We start from the raw sequence: 20941 nt of genomic DNA, 5'->3' as shown, positions 1-20941 counted from the left end.
TTCCCTCAACTCCTCTAGAGCATTTTGCCATTCATATATTCATCTACGCCCTTCATACTACCAGCTATAGTGACAATGCAAGAGGCAAGCAGGCACATTCATCACAACTTGTTTTGCTGTTGCTTCTAATTCCGGGGTATTAAAAACTGATTTCCAACTTTTTCCACAAAGTTCCATGCCTCCTCTTCAGTAAGAACCCCATTTTGATATCCTTGCAATCCATTCCCCGACAACGTCACGCATCGAGTTGTTAATACTAATTTGCATCCATTATCAGGTGTAGGCAGGAATTCCTACATCCTCAAGATTGAATGCTTCCCACATATCATCAAGGATTAACAACCAGTTTTTTCGCTTTTCCCAGCCTTTAAATAACTTGACAGCCATTTTTGTTTCATCCTTACATTGTGCAAAATCTCGATTCAATGCAGCTGCAATGTCTTTCTGTAAGTTCCCAAATTTTAGTGGTTGTGACACGTCCCATGTCAACCAATAGTACCATATCTGCAAATTCGTTCCCAATCTTATAAAAACTCGAAGAAATCACCACTTTCTTTATATTAATATGCTATTTTAAGTCTTGGATAACGCTTCCACCTTTGTCAGGAGCATCAATTAAATAAGCCTTGCCGATCTCAAAAACTTTATAATCCAACGAGTCAAGAACTCAGGAAACTCATCAAAAACTCCATCACCAAACGTAGAAACCCAACCAGGTTTTCTTAAATCGATCAAAAGGGAACCGGGAGAGTGGGTTTGTAATAATAACCTTGCCAGATTTGATTCTTTAGCTCTAACAATCCAACTCTTGGTACGGTTGGTGAGGGTTGGATAGAGTAAATTGTGTAGAGATATTTTAGGCTTGATTTTAGTAATCTTTGTGAAATAGTCAAGCATAATTAGTGTCCTTGATTATAGGGTCAATAGCTAATAATGAGCTTGTATCAATTCAAGCATAATTAGTGTCCTTGATTATATGGTCAATAGTTAAAATTAGCTTGTATCAATTCTCCTATATATATTCTTGTATATACCTTTAAAAAAAAAAAAATTAGAATACAATTTGATATTCTGCTTTTTCAAACTAATTGTGTATTCAGTGAGCACAAGATAGTCGTAGTTGAGATCATTGATTTCATAAGGTAACTCAATGAAATTCATTTGATTTTTGGATCAACCATAGAATTCAAACTATATAGCTTTACTAACTTGCACTTAAAATTTATTAAATTTACTAGCTTTTGTATTCCTTCAAGTTTAGAATTCATTTGCAAATTCTATCAATTTCGAATAATTTGGTCCAAGCACAACTATTCCATAGAATTAAACATATGGAACTTCAAATGAATTTTTATTTATACCAAACATGAAAAATGGGATTTATAAATGAATTCCATACAATTTTATGGAATTCATTTACCCCAAACAAGCTCCTGGTGAGCTTTGAGCCTTTTAAGGATAGATAATAGTAGCCTAGCTAGAAAATAATGCTTGCCTGAGCATTTACAGATCCTTGAACAGCTTATCCTTGTCAGATTGCATTAATTATATATAGAAACTTGCAGAAAGGTTGAAGGGCAATCTTAGAGCCAGGTTGATCCCATTCCAGTGATTCCCACCATTTTTCATCTTGAACATAGATCTGTTCGAGATTAGGTGGAGGAAATGCTACCATCAACAATCGGAAGCTCAAGCGGGAGCCTTCTTATATTTGGACATGCAGTAACTGTCATGTAAAGGAGAGAAGGACAAAGCACCAACCCCAGACAGATGCTTTTAATTCTGGTAGCCTACACAAAGAGAGACTCCTCAAGTTGGGGAGAACAAACCTCATGGCAATACCTTTATTTTCCATTGGTAAATGGTTGCTGCTGCTTGCTTCCTGCTCATCTGTTGTTGTAAAAACTGCTTCATTTGTGGGCAGTCATAAATAAGAACCTCTTCAAGGTTTTGAAGTAGTAGAAGCAACCCAGGTTTGAACAGACTCCTTATATTTGAACAACCTTGGATTTTGAGAACTGTGAGACTGGAAAAGGCACTAGGAAGAACTGATTGTGGTGTAGCATGCAAAGAAGTGATGTCATTGCCAGGCTTTCTTTTCCTGAATTAAAATGAATTTCATTCTTCTGTGTTGAAAAATAGCTCAAGGTTTTGAAATTGTGGCACCTCTCAATACTCAGGTACTCAACATCAATTGGGACCAAAAGTGAATCTTCTATGCCTTTTCACTGATGCCATAATCAATTATTCTTACAACTTTTTTGAAGTCTCAGCTGTATACAAGTCCTCCTCTCCCAGATTGTAGAAAGTACTTTCTCAGCACTCGGCCATGCAGAGACCCAACAAATATATTAAAACTAGATAAACTGTAATTGACATTCAATTTTTTCTATCATTTTCAAGCCTACCAATTCCTCACCTTTTACTTTCAAATTTTTTGATCTGCACCACAGTCGAAGTATTCAAGGCAAGAGAGCTTTAATATTCCGATTGGTAACTCTAGATCTCGCACATAGAGATTAAGATACCTGAGATTGATCAAACTTTCCATGCCTTCAGGTACATGTTGGATTCCAGTATATCTAGATCCAACTCCCTTAGTGCACCTAGCTTTGCTACAGAAGGCACGGACTGCAATCGTTTGCAATGCTTAAGATACAATGCAACAAGATTCTCCAATGTGAGATGGAGTTTGGTAAATTCTTAATTCCAGTATAAAGACAGATCCAGAAGCCTCAAAACATGCATGCATGAAAAGAAAGAATCTGGAATTCTAACCAGATCTTTATTCTGTGCCAGTAACATGGTTTGAAGTTTTGGACATTTTGGTGACAATCTAGAAGGAATTTCTGATATGTGATTGTCAATCAAGGATACGCTCTCAAGTTCCTCCATCCATCTGTTCTCATTTGGTAATTCTCTTAACCGAACTCCAGCTTCTACAAGGATTGACGATCCATGCTTTTCATCTGTATTACCATGTCCCTAATTAGGTCATGCATCTTCACATATTTCTTATCAAATGCTTTCCAAAAGACAAGCATTTTCAAGCTTGTTTAGCATAGTATCCCTTGTCAAACTCTGCTTGCTACTTTTCATTTTATCTACTATTCCTAAACCTCAAATGCCTTATCAGCTGTGTCCTTTTGATCAAAAAGTCCTCCGGGTATAATGCACAATATATGAGACACTGCCTGAACTTGTCATCTTTCAAACGCGCATAACTAAATTTTAGCTGCTCAAACACCTTACCCATGTCACTAAGCCCCTTTGTAGATTCCCTCAATCCTCTAGAGCATTTTCCATTCATATATGTCATCTACGCCCTTCATACTAACAGCTATAGTGATAATTGCAAGAGGCAAGCAGGCACATTCATTAGCAACTTGTTTTGCTGTTGCTTCTAATTCCGGGGTATTAAAAACTTGATTTCCAACTTTTTCCACAAATAAGTTCCATGCCTCCTCTTCAGTAAGAAGCCCCATTTTGATATCCTTGCAATCCATTCTCCGACAAACGTCAAGCAATTGAGTTGTTAATACTAATTTGCATCCATTATCAGGTGTAGGCTCAGGAATTCCTACATCCTCAAGATTGAATGCTTCCCACATATCATCAAGGATTAACAACCAGTTTTTCTCTTTTCCCAGCCATTTAAATAACTTGACAGCCATTTTTGTTTCATCCCCATATTGTGCAAAATCTCGATTCAATGCAGCTGCAATGTCTTTCTGTAAGTTCCCAAATTTTAGTGGTTGTGACACTGTCACCCAAATCACTTTATCAAATTTGTCACGGCCTCTTTGGAGTCTGTTGTTGATATGCTTCATAATGGTTTTTTTCCAACACCACCCATGCCATAAATTCCAACCTTTCTAACATCATTATCCATCAAGCAGGTCCAAATTTCTTCCATCTTGCTTTTGGCTGTTTCACCTACTAATGTTGTTACAGGTAAGATCTCTCCAACATCTGCAGGTTCATCAATCATCAAACTGTCACCAAAATCACCCTTTTGACGAAGATCCTCCACTTCTTTTATCTTCTTAAAAACACGTTTTGCCAAGCGTGCACGTGAAAGATATTTCCGCTTCGCAACTTCTTGCTCAATTGCAAAAGTTTCACGTTTGATAGTCTCTATATTTTGCAACCAAAGCTCAACCTCTTTTTTAAGTAATTTCCCTGGAATAAGCTCTGCACGTAATCTTGAATCTACATCTTCCTTCCGACTGTTTAGTTCATTCACTTCCCTTCTCAAATCACTCATATGTTGGTCCATGTGTCTATGATATTCCCAGCAAGTTCCTACTGGAGTCCACTTGTTACAAGTTCTATAACTGACCCAGCAAGCTCCATCTACAGATCGATGCATAAGAGACAATATTTTACAAGTCGTTGATCAAAAATCAAACAAAATTTAACCATAAAATTTGTTTATTTACTATTAGCAATCCATTAAGAATCCAAAAATTTCATGAAGAAGGGTCAAAGGAATCATCTAGGGGAAAAAGCTACTTTTACATTAAGAGACAAAGATTTCAAGAATCAAAGACACGACTTTCTTCTTCAACTACTTCTTCTAAGTTATATTTTGATGCATAAGGGCAAATATTTTGTAAGTCCTTGCTGAAAAATCAAACATAAGAATTTAATCATAAAATTTGTTTAGTTACTATTAGCAATCAATCAAGAATCAGAAGATTTCATGAAAAGCAGTCAAAAGAACCTTTTTTGGGTGGAGAAAAAGCTACTTTTACATCATGAAACAAAGATTTCAAGAATCAAACACTCAACTCACTTCTTCAACTACTAGTTGTAAGTTAATAGCATTGCAATTAGCCATTTAAAATTCTTCAACTAGTAACCACAAGAATCAAAGCAAAATAATGACAGGTAGATCCAGATCTGCAAGTTTTCAGAATAAATGTACCTGATTGATGGATCTTAACTTTGATTTATTTTAAGTACCACAAAACTCCCTTGCCAGTGTCTCCTCCCTTTTAAGAATTTGAGAATAGAAAATTGAATTTTCTTGTACGCGGAAAAAAAACGGTTCACTGAATCAGTAAGAGGAAGATCAGTAGCAAATTCCTTGTTGTGTAAAGGAAACAATATAATACAATATTCTGACTGAAAATAACCACCGACTATTTTAAGAGTAGAAATATTTGTCGTGAGGCCTTTGAAAAGTAAAGCTATAAAATTCGTCTTAGCACTTTGTAGTTGTACCCCTCCTCTGTTATGAAGCTTAGCAGGCGCGTGGGTTTGTAGACATTGAGTCAGTAGTAGCCGCCTTGTACCACATAAAAATCTTCTATAGATTGCATATCTAGCTGATATTTTACACCAGACACCATTTAAGCTGATATTGGGTCCACAAATTTCAGGCCAGCTGTAAGCCTTTGATTATTAAAAAAAAAACAAAAAAAGAACTTGGCCACTAACTGTCTAACTCTATGGCATAGATTAAAAAAAGAACTAAAAAATTATAGGATTAATCACATTAATGGTGTTTGAACTTCTGCAATATTCTTGTCGGTGCAACAGTAACTTTTTAAGCAAATAAATATACAATATATCAAACCTGGAAAAAAAAACAAGCACTTGCTGTGGGATCCCTCTGACATATGGGACCCACTTAAGCTTGTAGAAAAAAACACAAAAAGGAAGAAATCCATGTTTTTTTAAAAAGTCAAATAAGGCTGCGAGAAAAAAAAAAGGACAAGCACGTGCTTGTAGAAAAAAACACAAAAAGGAAGAAATCCATGTTTTTTTAAAAAGTCAAATAAGGCTGCGAGAAAAAAAAAAAGGACAAGCACGTTCAGTCATAGACACGTAATTAATGTGTCTCTTTTCTTATAAATAGGAGAAGATTTTTCCTCGTCAATATACAACAGAAAGAAAAAAATGGAGAGAGAGAATTATCTAGTTTTAGGAAAGGTTTCCTAAAACTAGAGGAGAGAAAAATAGTGATTATTATGGAGGGTTTTTTGGAAAACACTTGGAGTGCCACTATTTTTGTATTGCTCTCTTTGTATACCTACTATTTTTAATAGTGGAGGAATTATTTATTCGGAATTTATCTTGTGAACGTAGCTCTAAACAGTTAAAGGTAAACTACGTAAATTTCTGCGTGTCTCATTTCTATTTTTTCGCTTTTCTTTTAATTCTTTGTGTGAGCGCCCAACAAGCAGTATCACAAGAGGCCCAACGGCACTTACTAATTGATTTTCCTTCTCGTTCAGAAAACAGACTGACTTGCAAGAATCTTGCAGACCAAATTTGCATTTCATTGAATAATATGTTGTCTATAGAAAAGGTAAGGGATATAGAAGTCGAAATCTCTGCAGAAATTTATGTTGAATAAAAACGAAAAGGGATCAAATTTTACTGTTTGTACATTGATCAGTTCCGTATGAGTTGAGTAGCCATATGATCGTATCATCAGAACTGCAAAGGCAGAACAGCAAACTGCCGTCCACTGATCACGTGCAACTCAGATAGTTCCTCGTTGAAGCACAAATGGATATCATCAGAACAAGCTCGATTTTTATATGGCCAAGCAAGTATCTGATGTTGGAAAGCATGACGGGGAAAATCTTCAGCTAGAATCAGATGATCACATCAAAGACTGCTCTAATCAGCCAATATATTGTTGTTGTTTCATTAGGTGATCCTTTCAGGCATATTCCGGCAAATAACAAACGTCAACTTCTGGTAAGCATAAATTCAACACAAAAGGTTCAGTGATGCTAGCCATTGACAATCTCACTAATACAGATATTAGAAGCAGCAGTCCTTGAAAATAAACTTCTTAGAATCTCTCTCTCCACATCCCCATTTTTGGAACAAAACCTTGTTTCACCATTTGCTTCAAAACCAACTCAACCTCCCTAATCAACTTGTCATTGCAAAGCCCATGAATCAACTTCTTGTAAGATGCAAAACTAGGACTATTAGCCTCACAAATCATCATAGCCATGAATTCTTTTGCCTCCAGAAACTTCCCGGCATCAAGCAAACCATATAGAACTTCTTGATAAGACCCTGCATTTGGTTCGCATCCCTTGAGCTTCATTTTCTGCAGCAGCTCCATCCCATCTTCAATCCTTCCTTGTTTCCTTAACCCTGAAATCAAAATATTGAAAGTGATTGTATCCGCCACAATACCCTCATTTTCCATTCTCTCAAGCAAACCAAATGCCTTATTCACCTCCCCTTTTGCACAGAAGTAGTGCATCAGCGTTGAGAAAGTTCTCACATTAGGCCTGCATCTTTGTTTGGGAAATTCGTCGAGCACATTGAATGCAAACTGTAAATCCCCATTTTCACATAACCCTTTAATGAGAATATTAAGACAACAAGCATCAATTTCTACACCCAACATGGGAGCTTTCACATATATCTCATGAACTACATAAAAAAGCTTTGCAGATACTAGCATATTCAACACAAGATTAAAAGTTTTCACATTTGGCCAACAATTATACCCTTTGGGCATATCTAGAAGGGTTTCTATTGATTTATTGATTCGACCAGCTAAATGGCCATAAATCTTGATTACATTGTAAAAGAAATCGTTTGACAAACGACATGACTTTTCAAATTTGATTCTTTCCATAATTTCTTCAATGGCATCAAAGTTTTTGGCACAGGCAAGCTGGTTTATAACAACAGTGAAAATAGCTTCATTGGGTTTATAGTCTTTTCTCTTTGAGTATTGATTCCAGATAGAGATAACTGAATCTGGGTCTTTAATGTCTTCGAAAATTTTTAAAACTTCATTTGGAGACAACCAGTCTTTATGGTTCAGTTTGTAATGAGTATGAGGCGGATGTTGGGTTGACTGTGAAGAAGATGGTAAAGTAGAGCAAGAGAAAACGAAGGGAATATAGAAATTGGGTGATGGACAGTGCGTCTTGAATGAGCTTGAAGAGAGTGAAAGATTGATTTGTGAACTAGAAATGAACGGAAAAGCATTCTGTTCGTCTTCGATTTGCAGGCTGGTGGTTTCGTGCGAGAACTTATGAGTTAGGATTCCTACCTCGTGCAAACCGCAAAGCAAGCACCGAACGAATAACTATTTTTCTCTTAAGCAAATAATATTTTGTGCTAAGCAAGCAGCCGTCAAGGATATTGAGAATTAAGCCATTTTGACAACTTCCAACTGGAAATTAGTTGCCTTTTTCTTTTTTATTTGCGCTATCATCTGGATCAGATTATATATCGGGTCGAGCCGTAAATTGATATCAGATCAGCTTAGTTAGGTGGAATTTGCGGGTCTTCCTCAAGTCGGACTTTATCATATCGGGTTGTCATCCTATTACCTTCTTGTTGAATTTAAGGCAAAAATTAAAAAAATATTGAATCAGTTCAATTTTCAAAAATAGTATAAAATTGAAATATAAGAATTAATGTTATCATGTACTTAACTTGTAAATTTCTGTAATTTGTGTACTTTCTATACCAACAATTTAAGTTTTTAAGATTTTTGATTTTGATATGCAAATAGCCGTTTGATATATAGCTGACATAATTTTTTGGACGATAACTTTATGTAACTAAGCTCCATCTGTTTCCAAAAAATTACTGAAAAATATTTTCCAAATAACTGTTATTCGGTTACAATATTGAAAATTCATTAAAAATTAAAAAATTTTAATTCATAATAATAATAATAATAAATTTCATATTTTAAAATTTTTATTGTTAAATATAATAGTGAAAAAAATGATAAATTATGAAAGCCACTGGTAACCGACGGTGGTAGCCAATGGTGGTGGCCGTAGTGGTGGCCGGTGAGTGGTAGTGGTAGCTATCGATTATTAGTAAATTAAAAAATTATAAAATTTAAAAGGTTATAATAAGTTTGTCAAAATCCGAAAAATGTTTTACGCTCATGAAAATAGAAAGTCATTTTCCTTGAAAATGAATTAATTTTTTTTGTTAGGAAAATATTTTCCATTGATTTATTTTCATAAACGCCTCTATACAACAGGAAATTGTGAAAAATATGTTCTAGCAATTTATTTTACGCAAATACACGGAGCCTAAAAAAAAATATTATTTTCATGATTGCAAGATAATCAAGCCAAATAAGAAAAAATATTTTTTAGATGAAATTGTAACTCACACAACCAATGGATGATTATGAGCAGGCCAAGAAGCAATTCCAACCAGCCTTCCTCTCAAAAGAGGTGCTAGAGAGAGAGAGATAAACATTTTGTAATTTCTTGAAATTATTTAAATTTATTATCTTGCCATTACATAAATAACCTAGATGTGAACTTGAACATCAGCCAATTGACTAAAATTCATTGGTGTCATATACTTAGCATCTCCATTGTAGAGGCTGTAAGCTAACAATTGAGAAGCTGCTTGAGATGGATGATACAAATCCCAAAACAAATACTCACTTCTATTGCTACAAAGAATTGGATTTAGGTTCATAACATCCTACTTCTCCACTGTAATTTCCCAATCCACAACAGGCTGTCTTGATGTTCTTGAACCCTAAAATTTATAAATGGAACTTTTTAACATATAAAAATTTCAAAAAACAGTGCATGAGGAAACTAATTAGGACTTGAAAATTTCATAATTTTAGCCAAATTAATGTTGAGTAGTACAGGTACCGACCCAGTTCGAAGAAGTAAGGGGTCAAACTATAATTTTGATTGATGAGGGGGCCAAATTTAAATATTTTTTCAATTTTTTTAACGAGAAAAATTGAAATTTTTTTATATTGGGGGCCAAGGCCCCTTTGGGCCCTATATATGTGGGTTCCTCCCTACAGTAGTTCTTTAAAGTCTAATGTTTATAGTGAGCATTCCGGCAACCGAGCCAAATCGAATTAGCTCGATTTTGGTTTATGCAAAAATATTTTGATGTATCAAATTTTAAACCAAATAGTATAATAAATATAATTGGTTTGGTTCGGTTTGAATTTGATTACTCCAAATCTAATTAGTTATTTTGAACTTAAAATAAGGTTAGTTATATACAGTAACCAGATAAAAAATCGAAAACCAAATGGTTTTTTACATACAAACCGATTGGTAATCAAATTTTTAAAATAACTATCTGAATCTGACCAAAATAAATTGGCTCAGTTTCTCGGCTAGAAACCGAAAATTGCTCACCCTTACTAACGCGTGTGTGTGTATATATAATGGCAGGGATAAGCATAATTACCAAAAGAAGGATAGTTGTCAAACAAATCCATAGTCATAGCATAGGTATTTCCAAGAGAATACTTGAAGTTTGGCAATTCTGAAGTCATCCTTTGCAATAGAGTGAGAGTTGAGTTATAGAAAGCTTGAGCAAAGTCATTCAAAAGCTGCATACAACCTTCACCACCTTCTTTTTCATTAATGGCTCTTGCATATGGACAACAACCAATTGGTGGAACTCCTATTATACCAAATTTCCTTGCACCCATATTATACACATCCTGTCATAATACAAGCATGCAAAAGAAAAAAAAAAAAAAAGGAAAAAAGAAGATAAAACCCATAAGTTGGTGAACAAAACCATTAGAAAGGTGAATGTTATTTGTCCTAAACAAAGTTCCCAGTACTATAAAAGGGAAAAAGATCAGGATAGAACCTTCAAATGAACATGGTATGCAGATTGGACACCAGCCACGAACTCTTCTTTGGGTGTATTGTTTTTTGCCCGCATGTAATCAAAGAATTCGTTAGCTCCAAAGCAGAAAATGTATAAAGCTTTGGAAAGAATCTTAGCTGTTGCCTTTGGACCTCTAACTTGTGTGATATTTCCTATGACTGTATTAAATTGTTGAATTTGCAGCGATAGAGGCACAACTGCATTCTGCAGGTTTCCACCAAATCAAGAATCTATTGTTAGGTTTATCATCACTAAGTAAAGTTGATTCAAATTAACGAGTTTATATAAATAAAAAAATGCCTTGTTTTTGGCTTCTTAGAAATTTCTTGCGGGTCTAGGATGGTTCCATGCATGAAGCTAATCAAACAAAAGTTTTTTTAAAAAATATTACCGTTTTGTGAAATATTTTCATTTGAATTAAAACATTATTTATAATTGGTTTAGTGTATAAATGGATACATACACCGGGTGTAGATAAGTGTTTTGTTCCCTATTTACTTATAGAAGCATGTAAAAAAATTAGTTTAACAACCTCTAAGACAATTGAAATTGTTCAGTATTTCTTTTCTAGTATCCAAGGAGATAAAATATTTCAAATACATTATTTGTTATATATTACATCAAGGGCTCATTAGGTTTAACTTGGAGATCGAACTTGGGATAATTAAGTCCTAAGATAAAAGTTTGTACTGTTAAGCCAAACATCATTTGCTAACGATTCAGTATTTAGATTTAACATTAAATTGATGTTTTAATGATTTTTTTTTGAAACATAAATTTAAATATACGTATCAATTTCAAGTGTATAAAATATATCTAAAACAAAATCTTAAGAACAGACTCACCCATGCTTTGGATCCAGTATCATCGAAAATGCCAGACCCAGCAGAAGCAAAGTTCACACCTCGTTGAATCTTCTTTTGAAAATGAATGGGGGTTGTCCGATTCATAATGTCAAGAAAAGCTGCTGGACTCTTCTTAAACCCAAACTTCATTGCTAATAAATATAATAAACCACACACAAATAACGCAGTAAGTATTATAAAGAGAGATAGCCATCAAACTGAAAAAAAGAGATAGTACTACTGTTGAAACTGTACCTAATTGGTCACCAATATTATAGCCATTGCTGAACCTTCCTGTTGGTCTTGATTGAGGAAAATCAATCCCATTGTAACGGAAATTAGCCCTTGCATAGGAATTTAAGTAACTGTTAGTTCCAATATCAATGGCAGAGTCTCCAAAAATGAAAATAGCAGGCAAGGTCCTCTCATATGCATATGTAGGGTTAATAGCAACAACACATAGAGCTAAAAGGAGAAAGTAAGAAGAAAAGTTTGACATTTTTGCCATGAGAAAGGAAATCAGTAATGGGTTTTTGTCTGATTTTCTTGCCTTTCTTAATTCTGAGAATCTATCTTATATATATATCAGCAGGATGAACACCATTCTTTTGTTTTATTACACCAAGAAATTAACATCATCAACTAGGTGAATTAATTAAACATTTTTTGGAGGCATTTTTCTTGTTTTTTACATTAATTTATGTTATAAAAATGAATATTAATTATTGTTAATCATAATACAAACAACTTTAGTGGTAGAACGGATTGCCCTAAAACCAAAATTCATCCTTATTCATTAGCATTTGTCAAGAAATATAAAACCGTTTTCATAAAAATTATAAGATAAATGGTAAAAAACGTGAAAAAAGATAAATTTATTAGTCTTTCGTCTTTCTACATTTTCCTTTTGGAAGATTTCATCCGCAGGAGACGATCTTATTCTTGCAATTGTATGTACGCTTAATTTTCTTTTTCGTTGTTAGTTGTAATAGCGGTTGTGAACCCCCTCCCCAAATATCAATGCATACAAATGTATGTGACTAAGGAAGAAATGCACGTGAATGCGTGTGAGTCGCCACCTTGTTTAATTGTTTTAGGGTAAACTAGGAAAACCCTAAGTGACTCTAATTTTAATTAATCTAGTTACTAGATTAATTATTCCAATGTCTAAGGCATGGTGTGCAAACCCGAGATGGATCCTGAGTCTATGTCATGCTGATAAACTAACCATGAAATGAATGCTTTGCAAGGTGATTAATGCGATATGGACCAATTTTAAGTGATTGCGACTTGCCACTCGGGGTTAAATCCCAAACGTGCCTACGTACTTCCGTTTGAATGGAAGATCAAAGTCAGCGTAGTTCGATAGGCCTCCTTTGAAGGGCTTTGAAAGGGGATGCTTTATGCATGAGTGTGTGTATGCTCTGTGCATTTTGTTTAGACATTTTGTCAAAGAGTTGATTTTTAGGCATTTGATGCCAAAAATGTTGATTTTGATGGCTTTCAGCCAAAAAGATTGATTTAGGCAATTAGTTTGCCAAAAATTGATGTTTTAGGCGATTGTCGCCAAAATTGATTATTTTTTAGGCTTTCAGCGAAAATAAATTGATTTAGGCAAATTATTGCCAAAAGCTGATGATTGGGCGATTGTCGCCAAAATTAATTACTTTAATTGCAATGTAGGCAATTTTTTGCTGAGAGAAAACGTGTTTAATTAAAGCTTTTTAGTCACAATTATTGATTAATTGGACTTAAGCCTGGACTGTTCGAAATAAAGGTAACTATACCATAGCCATTTAATTAACTAGGTATTTTAAGTCAATATTGTCGGATTTAGGCTTTAATACCACGATTATTGATTAATCGGGCATTTAAGCCTAATTATGTTTAATTGAGGCAAATTTAATTGCCTAGTGATGACATGAATGCATTTATGCAGTTGTAGAGTTATTAGGAGTAGAAGAGAAGCATGCATGAAGTGCTAAAATTAAATAGGCAGAGTTTAGTTTACATACCTGATTAATCGACAGCCACTTCTCAACTCCAGGTTAAGCTCCTCGTTAAGGGAATATTAATTAATTTAGCTTTAGTGACCAAATAACAAAGCAAGAAAGCGATAAAAGCTAAACTAAAATGCAGAAAAGCAGTAAAGAATCGCAAGGAGCGTGAGGGAGAAGGAGCGTCCGTCACACAGACTGGGTGAGGAAAACAGAAGGCCCGAGGCTGCTTTTATAGGCAAAAATCGGACTGTTTCGGCGGCCAGGGCCGCCGGGGTCGGTGGCCGGGGCTGCCGTGTCCGGCGGTCCGAGCCGCCGTGCCCAGTGGTTTTGCTAATTTCGTTCCGGAGGCTTTTTCGGGAGTTCCGGACCTCCGAAAAATATTCCGGGACCAGTTCCGCGATCCTCGCGACGTCCCGGATGTGTCAAATACCATATTGACATACTTTCGGTGAACTTCCAAAATGGCCTCCGGTCCGGCCGGACTGTTGCAGTCCGGGAAAACTGGCTCTTTGAGCCTCAAAATTTGGGTATTCATAGCGGTTAGATGTTAGTGTTTAAAATACAAGTATTTAATAAAATAATTGTTTGATTAATTGGTAAAATAATTCTAAAATTTTAATTATTTGTACTTATCAAATACTAAACATATGAAACACTCACTAGCCTATAAACATTATTATAAATATTTATGTTACGTTGAACCATATAATTAATAGAAGTACTGCCTTATCAATATTTCATTAGCAAATGATATACGGATGCTACTATAAATATTACATTACCAAATAATATTTAATAAAAGTGCTATTTTGTCAAAATGCTAGCAGATTGACTTGTCTAGGCTCGGTCCTTAGTCTTATCTATAGACCAAATCAATGAAAATTTGAATTTTTATTGAAAATAAGTATTTATAACCATATATTAAAAAAAAAGATAAATTAAGAATAATTTTTGAAAAGAATTTCTATTTGCATTGGTTTGGTCCGTAGTTGGAATCATGTACCAAGTCCATGTAAACATTTTCCAAAGAGTAAACTCTACATAAAAAGTAGTGGCTAAACAAGGCGGCTTTTCTTTAATTAACTTTAATTAAAAAAAAAAAAAAGCCAAGTGAAGTGGGAGTAATCACGTAACCCTTATTGTGGGGTTTTAACCCTGTTTATATATAAAAAGATTACAAATGTTACAAGGTTTGCCAAGTGCTACACATATTGTAATTCCATTGGCCCAATGTATAAATTTCACTATATATTTTCGGTGATTATTTTTGTAGCTAGCGCCCTAAATTTTAGGGGTAATCCATCATAATCCTATAATTTTACATTTGAGCAACAATATACCTCTCATTAAAATGTAATATGTGTCAAATTATTTTATTTCTGTGATGTAAATAGTTATTATTAAAATATAAAAGTGTAAGATTATAATTGAACTCCAGAAAAGTTTAAAGGGCATAAACTTAATCACTGAAATAACATAGTCATAGTTATATAAAACAAACAAAATAAAACCAAAAATACAAACAAAACAAAGATACCCTCTTTATTCTAGAGACAATATCATTATTGAATTCATTAATGCTGGATTCAACATTATTACAAAACCAAAATGCTGTGTGTGTGTGTGTGTATATATATATATATATATATATATTGTTTTATTTATTTTTTAATTATCCTATTAGAGTTGAATCTCTGCCAGCTGACCAAAGTTGATTGGTTTCACAAAGTCAGTGCCTCCATAATAGAGGGTTAGGGCTGTTAGATTGGTTGCAGCTTCTGATGGATGATACAAGTCCCAAAATAAATACTCCTTCCGATTCTGACAAAGGTTAGGGTTTTCTGTTTTGTTGCAATACCCTACTCCATTGTAATCTCCCGACCCACAGCAAGCTTCCTTTATTTCCTCGAAACCTAGGGTATTCAAAAAGTGAAGATTTTATTAGTAATTTATTGAAAAAATCAAGTCCCGTCAAGCTTAAAATAAAGTTTAAACTCAGCTCGTTAGTTTAAAAAATTGGTGGTTCATTTATATATTCAAATTCGAGCTTGACTCCTTTATCAAATGAATTCAATAAGTAGGCTGGAACTCACCTCGTTAAACTTATTGAATAAACTTTTTTTTCAAAACCAGAATGTCAAAAAGAGATTGAGCTGCTTTGACTTATTTATAAACCTAGTTATAGTATGTGTTAAAATGACCAATTCATAGAAATATAATTACTTAATTGTGATAATTCTTGAACTGCACACATACCATATGTGCGATGATTCTTCAAGATATAGCTGGTCATATTGTACACATTTCCAAGTGAATACTTCATTTCTGGAAATTCAGATGTCAATCTTTGTAAGAGAGAGCGAACAACGAAGTAGAAACGTCGAGCAAATTCATTTGGTGCTTTCAAGCAACCACCGTTACCACCCAAACTCTTGTTCATAGCACGCGAAAAAGGACAGCAGCCAATTGGTGCAGCACCTATTATGCCAAATTCCTAGCTCCCATGTTGTATAAGTTCTGCCATTTTAATCAACACAAGAAATCTTATTCTTGAACCGAATTGCGATGGATCTTATTTGAGAAATTTATAGTAACGGATTTTAATAGAATCAAACAGGAAATTTATCTGGTAGCTATTGGATTTATATATACCTTTAGATGTTGGTAGTAAGCTGACCGGAGAGTGGCCATCAATTGTTCTTTGGTTATATTGGCTCTAAACGAAGGGTATCAAGAATGTCGTTTGAACCAACACTGAATATGAACAAAGAGTTGGAAAGATTCTTAGCAGTTTCATCAGCACCCTTCATCTCAGTAATATTTTCACGGACTAATGCAAATTGCTGAATCTGATCTCTCAATGGTACGACTCCATGCTGATATTTGAATTTTAGAACAAAATCCGACAATCAAGAATCAAGATTATTAGTTTTTAATTATGCTCCGACCAAAACTATATAAAGAAACAAAAACTACTTAATTAACACTGAACAGTAAATTCATTACCGGATGAAACCTCGGTTGAGATTGCTAATTAACTACTTAATTAACACTTCAGAATAGCATTTTATATAAAACTCACCCATAATATTTTTCCAGTTTGATCAAGAATTCCAGATCCTCCAGATGCAAAGTTCACTCCTTTCAGTATTTCCTCTCTGAAAATCGACATATTGTTGACAAGATAAAGATAAGGTAGCGGGCTCCTTTCATATCCAACAGCATTGCTGAACAAAAGTTGACAAGCAAGAATTATCAGTAAACTATTTTGGCATATAAGATGACTTATTACATTTCTTTAAGATGAATTAAGTATCATATCCTCAGTAATTACTACTTCCATGGAGCTTGGAATTAATGCTAGAATTGAGATCCATACATGTTTGTTATACGTACTGATAGCCTAATAAATATATTAAGAACATATCTGTAAAGAGTTAAGATGTAAATGACAGTAAAAAACGTTGAAAGACATAATAAATATTATAGAAGACCGAGCGTTACAACCTCAGAAGATTCAATAACGCTCAGTCAATCGTTAATAACCCGAGACAATCACTCCGGAAATGAAATACGTACCAAGTCGATCAGCAAGGTTATAACCATTACTGAACCTCCCTGTAGGAATTGAGTCAGGAAAATCAATCCCATTATAAGGGAAATTGGCAAGTGCAGTCGTTCCATTCAGAAAATTGTTAGTCCCCAACATCAAATGTAGAATCACCAAATATGAAATTGCTGCTTGGCTTGGGCATCCACTTCTGCAATGAAAGACTTACTAACAAGAGCAGAAAATAATTGTAGCTAAAAGACAGTTTTCCCTTTGCCATGAAATGAATCGAAGAAAATAATTATTGTTTACTACTAAAATTTCTCTGTATTTCTTCTATATATATATGAACTTGGCTCTGTCTTTATTATCATTATTTTTATTTTATTTTTGTCATATATTCCAAAAATGAATGCAACAGGTAAGGACATCACGTGTCATTATCAGAACATAATAATACATAGAAGAGCTAATTAACATTATATATGGGCGGATTAAACTATTTGCTCATTCGCAAATTTTATCTTAGGATATAAGTATAATTTTTGGCCAAATATATGAAACCTTATTTGTAAAATAACCATATGTTTTGTCTGAATGAACTACAGCAGCTATTTATATGTTCTTGCAATAATTTCCGCATATTTTGGACGCACCCACTAAAGTTACAGCCCATTGTTTGCCATTTTATGAATATAATAATAGCATAGTTTATCACTAAAAATACCCAATTGCATGTTGCCATATTCAATTGTTTTTTTTCTTTTAACTAATTTTTCGTTGCAATTCTAGCTTTAGTTTAATTTTTTCAAAGTAATATTTTATTTATTTTATTTATAGTTATTTAACAAATAATAAATTGAAATTACATATTATTTAAGAAATTAATCAGTATTTTTATTTTATAATAGATAAAAATAAAAATAAAATATCCATCTTAAATTTTTAAACATACATATTACTTCATAATATATTAATAAAAAGTATATTCTTAATGATCATTACATATTTTAACAGTTAACAATTGTCAGCTAATGGATCTAGCTTAATTCTAAGAATCTTTCTTATATATATGAGCAAGATCGACATTATCACTGAATTTCGACTATATCCGGCTCGAGTACTGCAGGGTCCATTGAAGAAGTGATCTTCTAATATAACAATTTTTCGTAACCCAATATTCAAGCTCGATACTTTGATTAAGAGGAAGGAGACTCAATCACTCAACGTCAATCAACATTAGCATCAATGTGACTTTTTTTTACCAAAATTCAACATCATCAACTAGGATGAATGAGTTAAGCATTGTTTTCAAGGCATTTTTCTTGTTGTTTACATTTATGTTATAAAATTGAATATTAGCTGGGTGCTAATCGATTATGATATAAGACAACTACATCATTGACAGGGCGGATGTTTGCCCTACTGATAATATTTACATATTAATCAAACAAATATGTTCTTGTTCATTGATTTTTTCCAAGAAGTGCCAAACCATTTTCCTAAAAATAAAAAGACAATGGTAAAAAAACATGGGAAAAATCAATTTTCTTAAATAATATTTGGTCCTTCTTCTTTCTGAATTTAGTTCGGTTCATTTTCGGTTCCTAAAAATGAAAGAACTGAATTTTTGGTTCGGTTCTGATTCTTCTTAAGAACCGTACCGGAATCCAAATTGCACAGCCCTATGCAGAATACAAGAAAAAATTTCTGTGATGTCCTTTTGTCCATAAAATAAACTATTTTTCTTTTTGGCTTATCATAAATTATAATTTGTTTTTTTTAAAAAAAAGGTTCCCTCAAAGGATGAATTCTACTTCCGCTAATCCAACCACAGTTAAATTTTTATTTTTGTTAGGCAAACATGTTAGTCAAATTTTGGAATAAGCAACAAATTAAAATCATGGCTCATTTATGTTTTTAAATTGGTATATATATATAAAAAAAAAAAATTAGCAAAGAATTATTATTTAACTATATTTATTATTGGGTAGTCATTATTTTCAGAGCTCGTTTGTTAATGTTAGAGCAAGTATTAATAAACTAACTTTGACCGAAAGGACAGTCGAACTTCATGAATCAACGTTGATTCTCTGCAAGGATATTCTGGACGAGGAATTGAGCAAGCTAAAGGAGTAGATGCGGAAGCAATGCGAAGAAACAGCTGAAAGTTTTTTATAAAATTGTATGGTCCTAAAATCCAAATGTTAATTCTCAATTAGGACAATATTTACTACTCCTTCTATTCTTTTCGTTTGTTTTGTTAATTTTTTTATCGGTCTCAAAATGTTTGCAAAATTTTTAAATTTAGACATGTAAACCATTATTTTTCTCATGATAACCTATGATACTTATTAAATGAGAGACTTTTATTAATATATTAATCAGTTAAGGTTTAAATGATAAAATAGTTTAGGTTTAAATGATAAAATAGTTTTTGTTGACTAAATTTTTAATATGCGTGTTTTATCAAACCATATAAATAAAATGGAACGGAGATAGTATTTCTTTATCTGAATTAACAAAACATGCTTCGGAAATAACGCTACTCATATATGTATATATACATTGAATTAGTATGAAAAGGAATTAGACCTATTTCATGAAAATAATTAGCTATCATTAAACTAGAGTATATCTATCCATAAAAACCCTCCGCAGTAAACCTAGGCATGACTATAGTTTGGTTTTAAATGAAACTGAATCAGTCGAAACTGAAACTAAATTATCGAATAATTTTTAATTTTACACTATAATCGAAACCAACTAGGTGTATAGAAATTGGTTTCAATTCCTCATTTTTGACAATTGTAAAAAAGAAAAAAATTTGTGAAAATAAAAGAATATCAATAAATATTTGTTCATTAAATATGCTTATTGAAATACCAACAAGTATTGGAAATGAGGTCTATTGGATTCGGATATATATCCTGTTTAATTCAATTAATCATATATATCCTGAAATGGAATATTAGGTTACTTTTAGTGGTTTATAATTTCAAATCTATATCATTTGATGTACGGAAAACATTAATTATTTTTTTAAATATTGAAAAAGGGAAATTTGAATCTCGATCTATTGCTCGATCGCAATGCACTGATCATTAGACTATATGCCTAGTGTGCAATGACAACATTAATTAAACTATAGTAGAAAACCGAACAAAAAAGAAACCAAAATACAGGGCAAAACAAATATACTCTTATATTTTAACTCGAAAATAACATTATTGAATTGATAAATTACTGGATTAGAGTATATATAAGACATTATTATATACTGAACCACAGTGGTAATATAAGTTTAGATTTGAATCTCTGCCAGTTTGGCGAAGGTTGATTGGTTTCACGAATGGACTGTCCTCCATAATAAAGAGCTAGGGCTGATAGGTTGGTTGCGGCCTCAGAAGGATGATATAAGTCCCAACATAAAGTACTCTTTACGATTCTTACAAAGGTTAGGACTTTGTGCTTCATTGCAGAACCCTACGCCATTGTAATCTCCGGATCCACAGCATGCTTCCTTTGTTTCCCTTGAAACCTAAGACATTAAAAAGTGATGGTTGTGTTAGTAACTGTTAGAATTGACTTGCTTAAATCGAGTTTATAGACCAAATCTATGAAAAAATAAATTTTATTAAAACCCAAGAGTAATTTTTGACAATTCACTTAAGAAAAGAGAACAAATTTTTAAAAAAACTTCAATTTTCATTAGTTTGAACCATAGCTAGATCTATAGATGAGTTTAGGGCAAGTCTAATCGATATTATAAAGTGGGTAAGCAACAAAACGTGACTATTTACTAAGAATTGTAGAGTAAATCTAATATTTATTACAATATGTCTCCGTAATTAGTTATAATTAGGCTGTAAACAATATCAAGTTGAATCAAGTTTAGTATAAATAGAGAGCTCGGC

At 33.3% G+C, this 20941-nt stretch overlaps 5 pseudogenes; all 5 read right to left on the bottom strand.

The window, feature by feature from the left end:
* Positions 1–1330: 1330 nt before the first annotated feature.
* On the bottom strand, positions 1331–2932 carry LOC149491981 (putative disease resistance protein At4g27220; annotated as a pseudogene).
* A 343-nt stretch (positions 2933–3275) lies between these two features.
* On the bottom strand, positions 3276–4318 carry LOC149491980 (putative disease resistance protein At5g63020; annotated as a pseudogene).
* Positions 4319–6453: 2135 nt separating this feature from the next.
* LOC149491979 (uncharacterized) lies at positions 6454–8204 on the bottom strand (annotated as a pseudogene).
* A 1072-nt stretch (positions 8205–9276) lies between these two features.
* LOC149491978 (GDSL esterase/lipase At5g33370-like) lies at positions 9277–11982 on the bottom strand (annotated as a pseudogene).
* Positions 11983–15154: 3172 nt separating this feature from the next.
* LOC105628603 (GDSL esterase/lipase At4g16230-like) lies at positions 15155–17304 on the bottom strand (annotated as a pseudogene).
* Between the last annotated feature and the right edge of the window lie 3637 nt (positions 17305–20941).

The sequence above is a fragment of the Jatropha curcas genome, unplaced genomic scaffold, assembly GCF_041381405.1.
Source record: "Jatropha curcas cultivar XTBG-Jc1 unplaced genomic scaffold, XTBG_Jcur_1.0 HiC_scaffold_193_pilon, whole genome shotgun sequence".
NCBI lineage: Eukaryota > Viridiplantae > Streptophyta > Magnoliopsida > Malpighiales > Euphorbiaceae > Jatropha > Jatropha curcas.
Note: the sequence above shows the minus strand (reverse complement) of the source record. Positions and strands in the feature narration are given on the sequence as shown.